Source organism: Syngnathus typhle, unplaced genomic scaffold, assembly GCF_033458585.1.
Source record: "Syngnathus typhle isolate RoL2023-S1 ecotype Sweden unplaced genomic scaffold, RoL_Styp_1.0 HiC_scaffold_36, whole genome shotgun sequence".
Classification (NCBI taxonomy): Eukaryota; Metazoa; Chordata; class Actinopteri; order Syngnathiformes; family Syngnathidae; genus Syngnathus; species Syngnathus typhle.
Genome location: NW_026871942.1, coordinates 280,276 through 301,229, shown reverse-complemented (window position 1 = coordinate 301,229; position 20,954 = coordinate 280,276).

Genomic DNA, 20,954 nt, shown 5'->3' with positions numbered 1-20,954 from the left:
TGCCAACCTAACCAGAGTGACGGGAGCGGCACAATTCAGAAAAAGTGCTCAGCTCGCCGAGAAAATGCGATTTAAGCAATAAAATTAAAAATGCTTATAAAACATAAACCAAACTTGGAGGTGGTCATTTCTTCATGCGCAGTGATAAACTCGGCAATCTAAAGCACCCGAGAGCGTTTTTTTCGATGCCAACCTAACCAGAGTGACGGGAGCGGCAGGATTCAGAAAAAGCGCTCAGCTCGCCGAGAAAATGCGATTTAAGCAATAAAATTAAAAATGCTTGTAAAACATAAACCAAACGTTGGATGTGGTCATTTCTTCATGCACAGTGAATAACTCGGCACTCTAAAGCACCCGAGAGCGTTTTTTTTCGATGCCAACCTAACCAGAGTGACGGGAGCGGCACAATTCAGAAAAAGTGCTCAGCTCGCCGAGAAAATGCGATTTAAGCAATAAAATTAAAAATGCTTATAAAACATAAACCAAACGTTGGAGGTGGTCATTTCTTCATGCGCAGGGAATAACTCGGCACTCTAAAGCACCCGAGAGCGTTTTTTTCGATGCCAACCTAACCAGAGTGACGGGAGCGCACAATTCAGAAAAAGTGCTCAGCTCGCCGAGAAAATGCGATTTAAGCAATAAAATTAAAAATGCTTATAAAACATAAACCAAACGTTGGAGGTGGTCATTTCTTCATGCGCAGTGAATAACTCGGCACTCTAAAGCACCCGAGAGCGTTTTTTTCGATGCCAACCTAACCAGAGTGACGGGAGCGGCACCATTCAGAAAAAGCGCTCAGCTCGCCGAGAAAATGCGATTTAAGCAATAAAATTAAAAATGCTTATAAAACATAAACCAAACGTTGGAGGTGGTCATTTCTTCATGCGCAGTGATAAACCCGGCACTCTAAAGCACCCGAGAGCGTTTTTTTCGATGCCAACCTAACCAGAGTGACGGGAGCGGCACAATTCAGAAAAAGCGCTCAGCTCGCCGAGAAAATGCGATTTAAGCAATAAAATTAAAAATGCTTATAAAACATAAACCAAACGTTGGAGGTGGTCATTTCTTCATGCGCAGTGATAAACTCGGCACTCTAAAGCACCCGAGAGCGTTTTTTTCGATGCCAACCTAACCAGAGTGACGGGAGCGGCACATTTCAGAAAAAGCGCTCAGCTCGCCGAGAAAATGCGATTTAAGCAATAAAATTAAAAATGCTTATAAAACATAAACCAAACGTTGGAGGTGGTCATTTCTTCATGCGCAGTGATAAACTCGGCACTCTAAAGCACCCGAGAGCGTTTTTTTCGATGCCAACCTAACCAGAGTGACGGGAGCGGCACAATTCAGAAAAAGTGCTCAGCTCGCCGAGAAAATGCGATTTAAGCAATAAAATTAAAAATGCTTATAAAACATAAACCAAACATTGGAGGTGGTCATTTCTTAATGCGCAGTAATAAACTCGGCACTCTAAAGCACCCGAGAGCGTTTTTTTCGATGCCAACCTAACCAGAGTGACGGGAGCGGCACAATTCAGAAAAAGTGCTCAGCTCGCCGAGAAAATGCGATTTAAGCAATAAAATTAAAAATGCTTATAAAACATAAACCAAACGTTGGAGGTGGTCATTTCTTCATGCGCAGTGATAAACTCGGCACTCTAAAGCACCCGGGAGCGTTTTTTTCGATGCCAACCTAACCAGAGTGACGGGAGCGGCACAATTCAGAAAAAGTGCTCAGCTCGCCGAGAAAATGCGATTTAAGCAATAAAATTAAAAATGCTTATTAAATATAAACCAAACGTTGGAGGTGGTCATTTCTTCATGCGCAGTGATAAACTCGGCACTCTAAAGCACCCGAGAGCGTTTTTTTTTCGATGCCAACCTAACCAGAGTGACGGGAGCGGCACAATTCAGAAAAAGTGCTCAGCTCGCCGAGAAAATGCGATTTAAGCAATAAAATTAAAAATGCTTATAAAACATAAACCAAACGTTGGAGGTGGTCATTTCTTCATGCGCAGTGAATAACTCGGCACTCTAAAGCACCCGAGAGCGTTTTTTTCGATGCCAACCTAACCAGAGTGACGGGAGCGGCACAATTCAGAAAAAGTGCTCAGCTCGCCGAGAAAATGCGATTTAAGCAATAAAATTAAAAATGCTTATAAAACATAAACCAAACGTTGGAGGTGGTCATTTCTTCATGCGCAGTGATAAACTCGGCACTCTAAAGCACCCGAGAGCGTTTTTTTCGATGCCAACCTAACCAGAGTGACGGGAGCGGCACAATTCAGAAAAAGTGCTCAGCTCGCCGAGAAAATGCGATATAAGCAATAAAATTAAAAATGCTTATAAAACATAAACCAAACGTTGGAGGTGGTCATTTCTTCATGCGCAGTGAATAACTCGGCACTCTAAAGCACCCGAGAGCGTTTTTTTCGATGCCAACCTAACCAGAGTGACGGGAGCGGCACAATTCAGAAAAAGTGCTCAGCTCGCCGAGAAAATGCGATTTAAGCAATAAAATTAAAAATGCTTATAAAACATAAACCAAACGTTGGAGGTGGTCATTTCTTCATGCGCAGTGATAAACTCGGCACTCTAAAGCACCCGAGAGCGTTTTTTTCGATGCCAACCTAACCAGAGTGACGGGAGCGGCACAATTCAGAAAAAGCGCTCAGCTCGCCGAGAAAATGCGATTTAAGCAGTAAAATTAAAAATGCTTATAAAACATAAACCAAACGTTGGAGGTGGTCATTTCTTCATGCGCAGTGAATAACTCGGCACTCTAAAGCACCCGAGAGCGTTTTTTTCGATGCCAACCTAACCAGAGTGACGGGAGCGGCACAATTCAGAAAAAGTGCTCAGCTCGCCGAGAAAATGCGATTTAAGCAATAAAATTAAAAATGCTTATAAAACATAAACCAAACGTTGGAGGTGGTCTTTTCTTCATGCGCAGTGAATAACTCGGCACTACCCGAGAGCGTTTTTTTCGATGCCAACCTAACCAGAGTGACGGGAGCGGCACAATTCAGAAAAAGCGCTCAGCTCGCCGAGAAAATGCGATTTAAGCAATAAAATTAAAAATGCTTATAAAACATAAACCAAAAGGTGGTCATTTCTTCATGCGCAGTGAATAACTCGGCACTCTAAAGCACCCGAGAGCGTTTTTTTCGATGCCAACCTAACCAGAGTGACGGGAGCGGCACAATTCAGAAAAAGTGCTCAGCTCGCCGAGAAAATGCGATTTAAGCAATACAATTAAAAATGCTTAACCAAACGTTGGAGGTGGTCATTTCTTCATGCGCAGTGATAAACTCGGCACTCTAAAGCACCCGAGAGCGTTTTTTTCGATGCCAACCTAACCAGAGTGACGGGAGCGGCACAATTCAGAAAAAGTGCTCAGCTCGCCGAGAAAATGCGATTTAAGCAATAAAATTAAAAATGCTTATTAAACATAAACCAAACGTTGGAGGTGGTCATTTCTTCATGCGCAGTGAATAACTCGGCACTCTAAAGCACCCGAGAGCGTTTTTTTCGATGCCAACCTAACCAGAGTGACGGGAGCAGCACAATTCAGAAAAAGCGCTCAGCTCGCCGAGAAAATGCGATTTAAGCAATAAAATTAAAAATGCTTATAAAACATAAACCAAACGTTGGAGGTGGCCATTTCTTCATGCGCAGTGATAAACTCGGCACTCTAAAGCACCCGAGAGCGTTTTTTTCGATGCCAACCTAACCAGAGTGACGGGAGCGGCACAATTCAGAAAAAGCGCTCAGCTCGCCGAGAAAATGCGATTTAAGCAATAAAATTAAAAATGCTTATAAAACATAAACCAAACGTTGGAGGTGGTCATTTCTTCATGCGCAGTGAATAACTCGGCACTCTAAAGCACCCGAGAGCGTTTTTTTCGATGCCAACCTAACCAGAGTGACAGGAGCGGCACAATTCAGAAAAAGTGCTCAGCTCGCCGAGAAAATGCGATTTAAGCAATAAAATTAAAAATGCTTATAAAACATAAACCAAACGTTGGAGGTGGTCATTTCTTCATGCGCAGTGAATAACTCGGCACTCTAAAGCACCCGAGAGCGTTTTTTTCGATGCCAACCTAACCAGAGTGACGGGAGCGGCACAATTCAGAAAAAGTGCTCAGCTCGCCGAGAAAATGCGATTTAAGCAATAAAATTAAAAATGCTTATAAAACATAAACCAAACGTTGGAGGTGGTCATTTCTTAATGTGCAGTAATAAACTCGGTACTCTAAAGCACCCGAGAGCGTTTTTTTCGATGCCAACCTAACCAGAGTGACGGGAGCGGCACAATTCAGAAAAAGTGCTCAGCTCGCCGAGAAAATGCGATTTAAGCAATAAAATTAAAAATGCTTATTAAACATAAACCAAACGTTGGAGGTGGTCATTTCTTCATGCGCAGTGAATAACTCGGCACTCTAAAGCACCCGAGAGCGTTTTTTTCGATGCCAACCTAACCAGAGTGACAGGAGCGGCACAATTCTGAAAAAGTGCTCAGCTCGCCGAGAAAATGCGATTTAAGCAATAAAATTAAAAATGCTTATAAAACATAAACCAAACGTTGGAGGTGGTCATTTCTTCATGCGCAGTGAATAACTCGGCACTCTAAAGCACCCGAGAGCGTTTTTTTCGATGCCAACCTAACCAGAGTGACGGGAGCGGCACAATTCAGAAAAAGTGCTCAGCTCGCCGAGAAAATGCGATTTAAGCAATAAAATTAAAAATGCTTATAAAACATAAACCAAACGTTGGAGGTGGTCATTTCTTAATGCGCAGTAATAAACTCGGTACTCTAAAGCACCCGAGAGCGTTTTTTTCGATGCCAACCTAACCAGAGTGACGGGAGCGGCACAATTCAGAAAAAGTGCTCAGCTCGCCGAGAAAATGCGATTTAAGCAATAAAATTAAAAATGCTTATAAAACATAAACCAAACGTTGGAGGTGGTCATTTCTTCATGCGCAGTGATAAACTCGGCACTCTAAAGCACCCGAGAGCGTTTTTTTCGATGCCAACCTAACCAGAGTGACGGGAGCGGCACAATTCAGAAAAAGCGCTCAGCTCGCCGAGAAAATGCGATTTAAGCAATAAAATTAAAAATGCTTATAAAACATAAACCAAACGTTGGAAGTGGTCATTTCTTCATGCGCAGTGAATAACTCGGCACTCTAAAGCACCCGAGAGCGTTTTTTTCGATGCCAACCTAACCAGAGTCACGGGAGCGGCACAATTCAGAAAAAGTGCTCAGCTCGCCGAGAAAATGCGATTTAAGCAATAAAATTAAAAATGCTTATAAAACATAAACCAAACGTTGGAGGTGGTCATTTCTTCATGCGCAGTGAATAACTCGGCACTCTAAAGCACCCGAGAGCGTTTTTTTCGATGCCAACCTAACCAGAGTGACGGGAGCGGCACAATTCAGAAAAAGTGCTCAGCTCGCCGAGAAAATGCGATTTAAGCAATAAAATTAAAAATGCTTATAAAACATAAACCAAACGTTGGAGGTGGTCATTTCTTAATGCGCAGTAATAAACTCGGTACTCTAAAGCACCCGAGAGCGTTTTTTTCGATGCCAACCTAACCAGAGTGACGGGAGCGGCACAATTCAGAAAAAGTGCTCAGCTCGCCGAGAAAATGCGATTTAAGCAATAAAATTAAAAATGCTTATAAAACATAAACCAAACGTTGGAGGTGGTCATTTCTTCATGCGCAGTGATAAACTCGGCACTCTAAAGCACCCGAGAGCGTTTTTTTCGATGCCAACCTAACCAGAGTGACGGGAGCGGCACAATTCAGAAAAAGCGCTCAGCTCGCCGAGAAAATGCGATTTAAGCAATAAAATTAAAAATGCTTATAAAACATAAACCAAACGTTGGAAGTGGTCATTTCTTCATGCGCAGTGAATAACTCGGCACTCTAAAGCACCCGAGAGCGTTTTTTTCGATGCCAACCTAACCAGAGTCACGGGAGCGGCACAATTCAGAAAAAGTGCTCAGCTCGCCGAGAAAATGCGATTTAAGCAATAAAATTAAAAATGCTTATAAAACATAAACCAAACGTTGGAGGTGGTCATTTCTTCATGCGCAGTGAATAACTCGGCACTCTAAAGCACCCGAGAGCGTTTTTTTCGATGCCAACCTAACCAGAGTGACGGGAGCGGCACAATTCAGAAAAAGTGCTCAGCTCGCCGAGAAAATGCGATTTAAGCAATAAAATTAAAAATGCTTATAAAACATAAACCAAACGTTGGAGGTGGTCATTTCTTAATGCGCAGTAATAAACTCGGTACTCTAAAGCACCCGAGAGCGTTTTTTTCGATGCCAACCTAACCAGAGTGACGGGAGCGGCACAATTCAGAAAAAGTGCTCAGCTCGCCGAGAAAATGCGATTCAAGCAATAAAATTAAAAATGCTTGTAAAACATAAACCAAACGTTGGAGGTGGTCATTTCTTCATGCGCAGTGATAAACTCGGCACTCTAAAGCACCCGAGAGCGTTTTTTTCGATGCCAACCTAACCAGAGTGACGGGAGCGGCACAATTCAGAAAAAGTGCTCAGCTCGCCGAGAAAATGCGATTTAAGCAATAAAATTAAAAATTAGGGATGCACCGAAAATTCGGCCACCGAAAATTTTCGGCCGAAAATGACCCAAAAGTGCATTTTCGGTTTTTGGCCGAAAGACCTAAATCACCGAAACAACACGGCCGAAACTTGTGATGACGTGAGCAAACAGCGCAGCCAGCACGCGGGAAAACGGGATAAGTCTGCGGTGTGGACTGATTTCACTATCTCAGAGAAAGACCCACGGATAGCGATTTGCAAAACATGCAATGCTGAAAGGGGTGCATCTGCAAAAAGTTTCTCCATGTCGGGTTTAATTCACCACCTGAAATCCAAACATCCCGATCGCCATTCTGAATATGAGAAGAAGGCGACACAGAAAAGGAAACTGACACCGAGCACGCCCACTCCGTCTGTGGGGGACGTTTTTGAAAAGGCAAGAAAGTTCTCTGTGTTTTTATAAGAGAACATATTTAATTTTACAGTCAGTTATAAGCCTGTAAATTATTATTTAATGTACACATGAGTTGGGTCAAGTTAAACATTTTATTTTATTTTTGAATTTTAATTTATATTGTGCATTGTTGTCAGTGCTAAATAAATATTTTCATACTTTCGTAACTGGTTTATTGCAATGCCTTGATTTTAGTGAGGTTAGTACACATGTAGCCATAAATGCTGTGGTTCTAATAACTGACATTTCTTTCGGTTAGTTGTACTAGGTTCATCTTGTTTTTTCTTTTTCAATTACTTCTCTGGTTCTTCTATATCAAACAAATTTGTTTTAGGTTCATTTACCTGACATGTTTCGGCGGAATCTTCCGCCTTCATCAGAGTGTCACTGATGTGTTTGTGACGCGTCCATCAGCTGATAAAGACGCGTCACAAACACATCAGTGACACTCTGATGAAGGCGGAAGATTCCGCCGAAACATGTCAGGTAAATGAACCTAAAACAAATTTGTTTGATATAGAAGAACCAGAGAAGTATTTCTTTCGGTGTTTCGGTTTTCGGTTTTCGGCCTTGGTTTCCTCATTTTTGGTTTTCGGTTTCGGCCAAGAATTTTTATTTCGGTGCATCTATATTAAAAATGCTTATAAAACATAAACCAAACGTTGGAGGTGGTGATTTCTTCATGCGCGGTGATAAACTCGGCACTCTAAAGCACCCGAGAGCGTTTTTTTCGATGCCAACCTAACCAGAGTGACGGGAGCGGCACAATTCAGAAAAAGCGCTCAGCTCGCCGAGAAAATGCGATTTAAGCAGTAAAATTAAAAATGCTTATAAAACATAAACCAAACGTTGGAGGTGGTCATTTCTTCATGCGCAGTGAATAACTCGGCACTCTAAAGCACCCGAGAGCGTTTTTTTCAATGCCAACCTACCAGAGTGACGGGAGCGGCACAATTCAGAAAAAGTGCTCAGCTCGCCGAGAAAATGCGATTTAAGCAATAAAATTAAAAATGCTTATAAAACATAAACCAAACGTTGGAGGTGGTCATTTCTTCATGCGCAGTGATAAACTCGGCACTCTAAAGCACCCGAGAGCGTTTTTTTCGATGCCAACCTAACCAGAGTGACGGGAGCGGCACAATTCAGAAAAAGTGCTCAGCTCGCCGAGAAAATGCGATTTAAGCAATAAAATTAAAAATGCTTATAAAACATAAACCAAACGTTGGAGGTGGTAATTTATTCATGCGCAGTGATAAACTCGGCACTCTAAAGCACCCGAGAGCGTTTTTTTCGATGCCAACCTAACCAGAGTGACGGGAGCGGCACAATTCAGAAAAAGTGCTCAGCTCGCCGAGAAAATGCGATTTAAGCAATAAAATTAAAAATGCTTATAAAACATAAACCAAACGTTGGAGGTGGTCTTTTCTTCATGCGCAGTGAATAACTCGGCACTCTAAAGCACCCGAGAGCGTTTTTTTCGATGCCAACCTAACCAGAGTGACGGGAGCGGCACAATTCAGAAAAAGTGCTCAGCTCGCCGAGAAAATGCGATTTAAGCAATAAAATTAAAAATGCTTATAAAACATAAACCAAACGTTGGAGGTGGTCATTTCTTCATGCGCAGTGAATAACTCGGCACTCTAAAGCACCCGAGAGCGTTTTTTTCGATGCCAACCTAACCAGAGTGACGGGAGCGGCACAATTCAGAAAAAGCGCTCAGCTCGCCGAGAAATTGCGATTTAAGCAATAAAATTAAAAATGCTTATAAAACATAAACCAAACGTTGGAGGTGGTAATTTCTTCATGCGCAGTGATAAACTCGGCACTCTAAAGCACCCGAGAGCGTTTTTTTCGATGCCAACCTAACCAGAGTGACGGGAGCGGCACAATTCAGAAAAAGCGCTCAGCTCGCCGAGAAAATGCGATTAAAGCAATAAAATTAAAAATGCTTATAAAACATAAACCAAACGTTGGAGGTGGTCATTTCTTCATGCGCAGTGATAAACTCGGCACTCTAAAGCACCCGAGAGCGTTTTTTTCGATGCCAACCTAACCAGAGTGACGGGAGCGGCACATTTCAGAAAAAGTGCTCAGCTCGCCGAGAAAATGCGATTTAAGCAATAAAATTAAAAATGCTTATAAAACATAAACCAAACGTTGGAGGTGGTCATTTCTTCATGCGCAGTGAATAACTCGGCACTCTAAAGCACCCGAGAGCGTTTTTTTCGATGCCAACCTAACCAGAGTGACGGGAGCGGCACAATTCAGAAAAAGTGCTCAGCTCGCCGAGAAAATGCGATTTAAGCAATAAAATTAAAAATGCTTATAAAACATAAACCAAACGTTGGAGGTGGTCATTTCTTAATGCGCAGTAATAAACTCGGCACTCTAAAGCACCCGAGAGCGTTTTTTTCGATGCCAACCTAACCAGAGTGACGGGAGCGGCACAATTCAGAAAAAGTGCTCAGCTCGCCGAGAAAATGCGATTTAAGCAATAAAATTAAAAATGCTTATAAAACATAAACCAAACGTTGGAGGTGGTCATTTCTTCATGCGCAGTGATAAACTCGGCACTCTAAAGCACCCGAGAGCGTTTTTTTCGATGCCAACCTAACCAGAGTGACGGGAGCGGCACAATTCAGAAAAAGCGCTCAGCTCGCTGAGAAAATGCGATTTAAGCAATAAAATTAAAAATGCTTATAAAACATAAACCAAACGTTGGAGGTGGTCATTTCTTCATGCGCAGTGATAAACTCGGCACTCTAAAGCACCCGAGAGCGTTTTTTTCGATGCCAACCTAACCAGAGTGACGGGAGCGGCACAATTCAGAAAAAGTGCTCAGCTCGCCGAGAAAATGCGATTTAAGCAATAAAATTAAAAATGCTTATAAAACATAAACCAAACGTTGGAGGTGGTCATTTCTTCATGCGCAGTGATAAACTCGGCACTCTAAAGCACCCGAGAGCGTTTTTTCGATGCCAACCTAACCAGAGTGACGGGAGCGGCACAATTCAGAAAAAGTGCTCAGCTCGCCGAGAAAATGCGATTTAAGCAATACAATTAAAAATGCTTATTAAACATAAACCAAACGTTGGAGGTGGTCATTTCTTCATGCGCAGTGATAAACTCGGCACTCTAAAGCACCCAAGAGCGTTTTTTTCGATGCCAACCTAACCAGAGTGACGGGAGCGGCACAATTCAGAAAAAGTGCTCAGCTCGCCGAGAAAATGCGATTTAAGCAATAAAATTAAAAATGCTTATAAAACATAAACCAAACGTTGGAGGTGGTCATTTCTTCATGCGCAGTGAATAACTCGGCACTCTAAAGCACCCGAGAGCGTTTTTTTCGATGCCAACCTAACCAGAGTGACGGGAGCGGCACCATTCAGAAAAAGCGCTCAGCTCGCCGAGAAAATGCGATTTAAGCAATAAAATTAAAAATGCTTATAAAACATAAACCAAACGTTGGAGGTGGTCATTTCTTCATGCGCAGTGATAAACCCGGCACTCTAAAGCACCCGAGAGCGTTTTTTTCGATGCCAACCTAACCAGAGTGACGGGAGCGGCACAATTCTGAAAAAGCGCTCAGCTCGCCGAGAAAATGCGATTTAAGCAATAAAATTAAAAATGCTTATAAAACATAAACCAAACGTTGGAGGTGGTCATTTCTTCATGCGCAGTGATAAACTCGGCACTCTAAAGCACCCGAGAGCGTTTTTTTCGATGCCAACCTAACCAGAGTGACGGGAGCGGCACATTTCAGAAAAAGCGCTCAGCTCGCCGAGAAAATGCGATTTAAGCAATAAAATTAAAAATGCTTATAAAACATAAACCAAACGTTGGAGGTGGTCATTTCTTCATGCGCAGTGATAAACTCGGCACTCTAAAGCACCCGAGAGCGTTTTTTTCGATGCCAACCTAACCAGAGTGACGGGAGCGGCACAATTCAGAAAAAGTGCTCAGCTCGCCGAGAAAATGCGATTTAAGCAATAAAATTAAAAATGCTTATAAAACATAAACCAAACGTTGGAGGTGGTCATTTCTTAATGCGCAGTAATAAACTCGGCACTCTAAAGCACCCGAGAGCGTTTTTTTCGATGCCAACCTAACCAGAGTGACGGGAGCGGCACAATTCAGAAAAAGTGCTCAGCTCGCCGAGAAAATGCGATTTAAGCAATAAAATTAAAAATGCTTATAAAACATAAACCAAACGTTGGAGGTGGTCATTTCTTCATGCGCAGTGATAAACTCGGCACTCTAAAGCACCCGGGAGCGTTTTTTTCGATGCCAACCTAACCAGAGTGACGGGAGCGGCACAATTCAGAAAAAGTGCTCAGCTCGCCGAGAAAATGCGATTTAAGCAATAAAATTAAAAATGCTTATTAAATATAAACCAAACGTTGGAGGTGGTCATTTCTTCATGCGCAGTGATAAACTCGGCACTCTAAAGCACCCGAGAGCGTTTTTTTTCGATGCCAACCTAACCAGAGTGACGGGAGCGGCACAATTCAGAAAAAGTGCTCAGCTCGCCGAGAAAATGCGATTTAAGCAATAAAATTAAAAATGCTTATAAAACATAAACCAAACGTTGGAGGTGGTCATTTCTTCATGCGCAGTGAATAACTCGGCACTCTAAAGCACCCGAGAGCGTTTTTTTCGATGCCAACCTAACCAGAGTGACGGGAGCGGCACAATTCAGAAAAAGTGCTCAGCTCGCCGAGAAAATGCGATTTAAGCAATAAAATTAAAAATGCTTATAAAACATAAACCAAACGTTGGAGGTGGTCATTTCTTCATGCGCAGTGATAAACTCGGCACTCTAAAGCACCCGAGAGCGTTTTTTTCGATGCCAACCTAACCAGAGTGACGGGAGCGGCACAATTCAGAAAAAGTGCTCAGCTCGCCGAGAAAATGCGATTTAAGCAATAAAATTAAAAATGCTTATAAAACATAAACCAAACGTTGGAGGTGGTCATTTCTTAATGCGCAGTAATAAACTCGGCACTCTAAAGCACCCGAGAGCGTTTTTTTCGATGCCAACCTAACCAGAGTGACGGGAGCGGCACAATTCAGAAAAAGTGCTCAGCTCGCCGAGAAAATGCGATTTAAGCAATAAAATTAAAAATGCTTATAAAACATAAACCAAACGTTGGAGGTGGTCATTTCTTCATGCGCAGTGATAAACTCGGCACTCTAAAGCACCCGGGAGCGTTTTTTTCGATGCCAACCTAACCAGAGTGACGGGAGCGGCACAATTCAGAAAAAGTGCTCAGCTCGCCGAGAAAATGCGATTTAAGCAATAAAATTAAAAATGCTTATTAAATATAAACCAAACGTTGGAGGTGGTCATTTCTTCATGCGCAGTGATAAACTCGGCACTCTAAAGCACCCGAGAGCGTTTTTTTTCGATGCCAACCTAACCAGAGTGACGCGAGCGGCACAATTCAGAAAAAGTGCTCAGCTCGCCGAGAAAATGCGATTTAAGCAATAAAATTAAAAATGCTTATAAAACATAAACCAAACGTTGGAGGTGGTCATTTCTTCATGCGCAGTGAATAACTCGGCACTCTAAAGCACCCGAGAGCGTTTTTTTCGATGCCAACCTAACCAGAGTGACGGGAGCGGCACAATTCAGAAAAAGTGCTCAGCTCGCCGAGAAAATGCGATTTAAGCAATAAAATTAAAAATGCTTATAAAACATAAACCAAACGTTGGAGGTGGTCATTTCTTCATGCGCAGTGATAAACTCGGCACTCTAAAGCACCCGAGAGCGTTTTTTTCGATGCCAACCTAACCAGAGTGACGGGAGCGGCACAATTCAGAAAAAGCGCTCAGCTCGCCGAGAAAATGCGATTTAAGCAGTAAAATTAAAAATGCTTATAAAACATAAACCAAACGTTGGAGGTGGTCATTTCTTCATGCGCAGTGAATAACTCGGCACTCTAAAGCACCCGAGAGCGTTTTTTTCGATGCCAACCTAACCAGAGTGACGGGAGCGGCACAATTCAGAAAAAGTGCTCAGCTCGCCGAGAAAATGCGATTTAAGCAATAAAATTAAAAATGCTTATAAAACATAAACCAAACGTTGGAGGTGGTCTTTTCTTCATGCGCAGTGAATAACTCGGCACTCTAAAGCACCCGAGAGCGTTTTTTTCGATGCCAACCTAACCAGAGTGACGGGAGCGGCACAATTCAGAAAAAGCGCTCAGCTCGCCGAGAAAATGCGATTTAAGCAATAAAATTAAAAATGCTTATAAAACATAAACCAAAAGGTGGTCATTTCTTCATGCGCAGTGAATAACTCGGCACTCTAAAGCACCCGAGAGCGTTTTTTTCGATGCCAACCTAACCAGAGTGACGGGAGCGGCACAATTCAGAAAAAGTGCTCAGCTCGCCGAGAAAATGCGATTTAAGCAATAAAATTAAAAATGCTTATAAAACATAAACCAAACGTTGGAGGTGGTCATTTCTTAATGCGCAGTAATAAACTCGGTACTCTAAAGCACCCGAGAGCGTTTTTTTCGATGCCAACCTAACCAGAGTGACGGGAGCGGCACAATTCAGAAAAAGTGCTCAGCTCGCCGAGAAAATGCGATTTAAGCAATAAAATTAAAAATGCTTATAAAACATAAACCAAACGTTGGAGGTGGTCATTTCTTCATGCGCAGTGATAAACTCGGCACTCTAAAGCACCCGAGAGCGTTTTTTTCGATGCCAACCTAACCAGAGTGACGGGAGCGGCACAATTCAGAAAAAGCGCTCAGCTCGCCGAGAAAATGCGATTTAAGCAATAAAATTAAAAATGCTTATAAAACATAAACCAAACGTTGGAAGTGGTCATTTCTTCATGCGCAGTGAATAACTCGGCACTCTAAAGCACCCGAGAGCGTTTTTTTCGATGCCAACCTAACCAGAGTCACGGGAGCGGCACAATTCAGAAAAAGTGCTCAGCTCGCCGAGAAAATGCGATTTAAGCAATAAAATTAAAAATGCTTATAAAACATAAACCAAACGTTGGAGGTGGTCATTTCTTCATGCGCAGTGAATAACTCGGCACTCTAAAGCACCCGAGAGCGTTTTTTTCGATGCCAACCTAACCAGAGTGACGGGAGCGGCACAATTCAGAAAAAGTGCTCAGCTCGCCGAGAAAATGCGATTTAAGCAATAAAATTAAAAATGCTTATAAAACATAAACCAAACGTTGGAGGTGGTCATTTCTTAATGCGCAGTAATAAACTCGGTACTCTAAAGCACCCGAGAGCGTTTTTTTCGATGCCAACCTAACCAGAGTGACGGGAGCGGCACAATTCAGAAAAAGTGCTCAGCTCGCCGAGAAAATGCGATTTAAGCAATAAAATTAAAAATGCTTATAAAACATAAACCAAACGTTGGAGGTGGTCATTTCTTCATGCGCAGTGATAAACTCGGCACTCTAAAGCACCCGAGAGCGTTTTTTTCGATGCCAACCTAACCAGAGTGACGGGAGCGGCACAATTCAGAAAAAGCGCTCAGCTCGCCGAGAAAATGCGATTTAAGCAATAAAATTAAAAATGCTTATAAAACATAAACCAAACGTTGGAAGTGGTCATTTCTTCATGCGCAGTGAATAACTCGGCACTCTAAAGCACCCGAGAGCGTTTTTTTCGATGCCAACCTAACCAGAGTCACGGGAGCGGCACAATTCAGAAAAAGTGCTCAGCTCGCCGAGAAAATGCGATTTAAGCAATAAAATTAAAAATGCTTATAAAACATAAACCAAACGTTGGAGGTGGTCATTTCTTCATGCGCAGTGAATAACTCGGCACTCTAAAGCACCCGAGAGCGTTTTTTTCGATGCCAACCTAACCAGAGTGACGGGAGCGGCACAATTCAGAAAAAGTGCTCAGCTCGCCGAGAAAATGCGATTTAAGCAATAAAATTAAAAATGCTTATAAAACATAAACCAAACGTTGGAGGTGGTCATTTCTTCATGCGCAGTGAATAACTCGGCACTCTAAAGCACCCGAGAGCGTTTTTTTCGATGCCAACCTAACCAGAGTGACGGGAGCGGCACAATTCAGAAAAAGTGCTCAGCTCGCCGAGAAAATGCGATTTAAGCAATAAAATTAAAAATGCTTATAAAACATAAACCAAACGTTGGAGGTGGTCATTTCTTCATGCGCAGTGATAAACTCGGCACTCTAAAGCACCCGAGAGCGTTTTTTTCGATGCCAACCTAACCAGAGTGACGGGAGCGGCACAATTCAGAAAAAGCGCTCAGCTCGCCGAGAAAATGCGATTTAAGCAGTAAAATTAAAAATGCTTATAAAACATAAACCAAACGTTGGAGGTGGTCATTTCTTCATGCGCAGTGAATAACTCGGCACTCTAAAGCACCCGAGAGCGTTTTTTTCGATGCCAACCTAACCAGAGTGACGGGAGCGGCACAATTCAGAAAAAGTGCTCAGCTCGCCGAGAAAATGCGATTTAAGCAATAAAATTAAAAATGCTTATAAAACATAAACCAAACGTTGGAGGTGGTCTTTTCTTCATGCGCAGTGAATAACTCGGCACTCTAAAGCACCCGAGAGCGTTTTTTTCGATGCCAACCTAACCAGAGTGACGGGAGCGGCACAATTCAGAAAAAGCGCTCAGCTCGCCGAGAAAATGCGATTTAAGCAATAAAATTAAAAATGCTTATAAAACATAAACCAAAAGGTGGTCATTTCTTCATGCGCAGTGAATAACTCGGCACTCTAAAGCACCCGAGAGCGTTTTTTTCGATGCCAACCTAACCAGAGTGACGGGAGCGGCACAATTCAGAAAAAGTGCTCAGCTCGCCGAGAAAATGCGATTTAAGCAATAAAATTAAAAATGCTTATAAAACATAAACCAAACGTTGGAGGTGGTCATTTCTTAATGCGCAGTAATAAACTCGGTACTCTAAAGCACCCGAGAGCGTTTTTTTCGATGCCAACCTAACCAGAGTGACGGGAGCGGCACAATTCAGAAAAAGTGCTCAGCTCGCCGAGAAAATGCGATTTAAGCAATAAAATTAAAAATGCTTATAAAACATAAACCAAACGTTGGAGGTGGTCATTTCTTCATGCGCAGTGATAAACTCGGCACTCTAAAGCACCCGAGAGCGTTTTTTTCGATGCCAACCTAACCAGAGTGACGGGAGCGGCACAATTCAGAAAAAGCGCTCAGCTCGCCGAGAAAATGCGATTTAAGCAATAAAATTAAAAATGCTTATAAAACATAAACCAAACGTTGGAAGTGGTCATTTCTTCATGCGCAGTGAATAACTCGGCACTCTAAAGCACCCGAGAGCGTTTTTTTCGATGCCAACCTAACCAGAGTCACGGGAGCGGCACAATTCAGAAAAAGTGCTCAGCTCGCCGAGAAAATGCGATTTAAGCAATAAAATTAAAAATGCTTATAAAACATAAACCAAACGTTGGAGGTGGTCATTTCTTCATGCGCAGTGAATAACTCGGCACTCTAAAGCACCCGAGAGCGTTTTTTTCGATGCCAACCTAACCAGAGTGACGGGAGCGGCACAATTCAGAAAAAGTGCTCAGCTCGCCGAGAAAATGCGATTTAAGCAATAAAATTAAAAATGCTTATAAAACATAAACCAAACGTTGGAGGTGGTCATTTCTTAATGCGCAGTAATAAACTCGGTACTCTAAAGCACCCGAGAGCGTTTTTTTCGATGCCAACCTAACCAGAGTGACGGGAGCGGCACAATTCAGAAAAAGTGCTCAGCTCGCCGAGAAAATGCGATTTAAGCAATAAAATTAAAAATGCTTATAAAACATAAACCAAACGTTGGAGGTGGTCATTTCTTCATGCGCAGTGATAAACTCGGCACTCTAAAGCACCCGAGAGCGTTTTTTTCGATGCCAACCTAACCAGAGTGACGGGAGCGGCACAATTCAGAAAAAGCGCTCAGCTCGCCGAGAAAATGCGATTTAAGCAATAAAATTAAAAATGCTTATAAAACATAAACCAAACGTTGGAAGTGGTCATTTCTTCATGCGCAGTGAATAACTCGGCACTCTAAAGCACCCGAGAGCGTTTTTTTCGATGCCAACCTAACCAGAGTCACGGGAGCGGCACAATTCAGAAAAAGTGCTCAGCTCGCCGAGAAAATGCGATTTAAGCAATAAAATTAAAAATGCTTATAAAACATAAACCAAACGTTGGAGGTGGTCATTTCTTCATGCGCAGTGAATAACTCGGCACTCTAAAGCACCCGAGAGCGTTTTTTTCGATGCCAACCTAACCAGAGTGACGGGAGCGGCACAATTCAGAAAAAGTGCTCAGCTCGCCGAGAAAATGCGATTTAAGCAATAAAATTAAAAATGCTTATAAAACATAAACCAAACGTTGGAGGTGGTCATTTCTTAATGCGCAGTAATAAACTCGGTACTCTAAAGCACCCGAGAGCGTTTTTTTCGATGCCAACCTAACCAGAGTGACGGGAGCGGCACAATTCAGAAAAAGTGCTCAGCTCGCCGAGAAAATGCGATTCAAGCAATAAAATTAAAAATGCTTGTAAAACATAAACCAAACGTTGGAGGTGGTCATTTCTTCATGCGCAGTGATAAACTCGGCACTCTAAAGCACCCGAGAGCGTTTTTTTCGATGCCAACCTAACCAGAGTGACGGGAGCGGCACAATTCAGAAAAAGTGCTCAGCTCGCCGAGAAAATGCGATTTAAGCAATAAAATTAAAAATGCTTATAAAACATAAACCAAACGTTGGAGGTGGTGATTTCTTCATGCGCGGTGATAAACTCGGCACTCTAAAGCACCCGAGAGCGTTTTTTTCGATGCCAACCTAACCAGAGTGACGGGAGCGGCACAATTCAGAAAAAGCGCTCAGCTCGCCGAGAAAATGCGATTTAAGCAGTAAAATTAAAAATGCTTATAAAACATAAACCAAACGTTGGAGGTGGTCATTTCTTCATGCGCAGTGAATAACTCGGCACTCTAAAGCACCCGAGAGCGTTTTTTTCAATGCCAACCTACCAGAGTGACGGGAGCGGCACAATTCAGAAAAAGTGCTCAGCTCGCCGAGAAAATGCGATTTAAGCAATAAAATTAAAAATGCTTATAAAACATAAACCAAACGTTGGAGGTGGTCATTTCTTCATGCGCAGTGATAAACTCGGCACTCTAAAGCACCCGAGAGCGTTTTTTTCGATGCCAACCTAACCAGAGTGACGGGAGCGGCACAATTCAGAAAAAGTGCTCAGCTCGCCGAGAAAATGCGATTTAAGCAATAAAATTAAAAATGCTTATAAAACATAAACCAAACGTTGGAGGTGGTAATTTATTCATGCGCAGTGATAAACTCGGCACTCTAAAGCACCCGAGAGCGTTTTTTTCGATGCCAACCTAACCAGAGTGACGGGAGCGGCACAATTCAGAAAAAGTGCTCAGCTCGCCGAGAAAATGCGATTTAAGCAATAAAATTAAAAATGCTTATAAAACATAAACCAAACGTTGGAGGTGGTCTTTTCTTCATGCGCAGTGAATAACTCGGCACTCTAAAGCACCCGAGAGCGTTTTTTTCGATGCCAACCTAACCAGAGTGACGGGAGCGGCACAATTCAGAAAAAGTGCTCAGCTCGCCGAGAAAATGCGATTTAAGCAATAAAATTAAAAATGCTTATAAAACATAAACCAAACGTTGGAGGTGGTCATTTCTTCATGCGCAGTGAATAACTCGGCACTCTAAAGCACCCGAGAGCGTTTTTTTCGATGCCAACCTAACCAGAGTGACGGGAGCGGCACAATTCAGAAAAAGCGCTCAGCTCGCCGAGAAATTGCGATTTAAGCAATAAAATTAAAAATGCTTATAAAACATAAACCAAACGTTGGAGGTGGTAATTTCTTCATGCGCAGTGATAAACTCGGCACTCTAAAGCACCCGAGAGCGTTTTTTTCGATGCCAACCTAACCAGAGTGACGGGAGCGGCACAATTCAGAAAAAGCGCTCAGCTCGCCGAGAAAATGCGATTAAAGCAATAAAATTAAAAATGCTTATAAAACATAAACCAAACGTTGGAGGTGGTCATTTCTTCATGCGCAGTGATAAACTCGGCACTCTAAAGCACCCGAGAGCGTTTTTTTCGATGCCAACCTAACCAGAGTGACGGGAGCGGCACATTTCAGAAAAAGTGCTCAGCTCGCCGAGAAAATGCGATTTAAGCAATAAAATTAAAAATGCTTATAAAACATAAACCAAACGTTGGAGGTGGTCATTTCTTCATGCGCAGTGAATAACTCGGCACTCTAAAGCACCCGAGAGCGTTTTTTTCGATGCCAACCTAACCAGAGTGACGGGAGCGGCACAATTCAGAAAAAGTGCTCAGCTCGCCGAGAAAATGCGATTTAAGCAATAAAATTAAAAATGCTTATAAAACATAAACCAAACGTTGGAGGTGGTCATTTCTTAATGCGCAGTAATAAACTCGGCACTCTAAAGCACCCGAGAGCGTTTTTTTCGATGCCAACCTAACCAGAGTGACGGGAGCGGCACAATTCAGAAAAAGTGCTCAGCTCGCCGAGAAAATGCGATTTAAGCAATAAAATTAAAAATGCTTATAAAACATAAACCAAACGTTGGAGGTGGTCATTTCTTCATGCGCAGTGATAAACTCGGCACTCTAAAGCACCCGAGAGCGTTTTTTTCGATGCCAACCTAACCAGAGTGACGGGAGCGGCACAATTCAGAAAAAGCGCTCAGCTCGCTGAGAAAATGCGATTTAAGCAATAAAATTAAAAATGCTTATAAAACATAAACCAAACGTTGGAGGTGGTCATTTCTTCATGCGCAGTGATAAACTCGGCACTCTAAAGCACCCGAGAGCGTTTTTTTCGATGCCAACCTAACCAGAGTGACGGGAGCGGCACAATTCAGAAAAAGTGCTCAGCTCGCCGAGAAAATGCGATTTAAGCAATAAAATTAAAAATGCTTATAAAACATAAACCAAACGTTGGAGGTGGTCATTTCTTCATGCGCAGTGATAAACTCGGCACTCTAAAGCACCCGAGAGCGTTTTTTCGATGCCAACCTAACCAGAGTGACGGGAGCGGCACAATTCAGAAAAAGTGCTCAGCTCGCCGAGAAAATGCGATTTAAGCAATACAATTAAAAATGCTTATTAAACATAAACCAAACGTTGGAGGTGGTCATTTCTTCATGCGCAGTGATAAACTCGGCACTCTAAAGCACCCAAGAGCGTTTTTTTCGATGCCAACCTAACCAGAGTGACGGGAGCGGCACAATTCAGAAAAAGTGCTCAGCTCGCCGAGAAAATGCGATTTAAGCAATAAAATTAAAAATGCTTATAAAACATAAACCAAACGTTGGAGGTGGTCATTTCTTCATGCGCAGTGAATAACTCGGCACTCTAAAGCACCCGAGAGCGTTTTTTTCGATGCCAACCTAACCAGAGTGACGGGAGCGGCACCATTCAGAAAAAGCGCTCAGCTCGCCGAGAAAATGCGATTTAAGCAATAAAATTAAAAATGCTTATAAAACATAAACCAAACGTTGGAGGTGGTCATTTCTTCATGCGCAGTGATAAACCCGGCACTCTAAAGCACCCGAGAGCGTTTTTTTCGATGCCAACCTAACCAGAGTGACGGGAGCGGCACAATTCAGAAAAAGCGCTCAGCTCGCCGAGAAAATGCGATTTAAGCAATAAAATTAAAAATGCTTATAAAACATAAACCAAACGTTGGAGGTGGTCATTTCTTCATGCGCAGTGATAAACTCGGCACTCTAAAGCACCCGAGAGCGTTTTTTTCGATGCCAACCTAACCAGAGTGACGGGAGCGGCACATTTCAGAAAAAGCGCTCAGCTCGCCGAGAAAATGCGATTTAAGCAATAAAATTAAAAATGCTTATAAAACATAAACCAA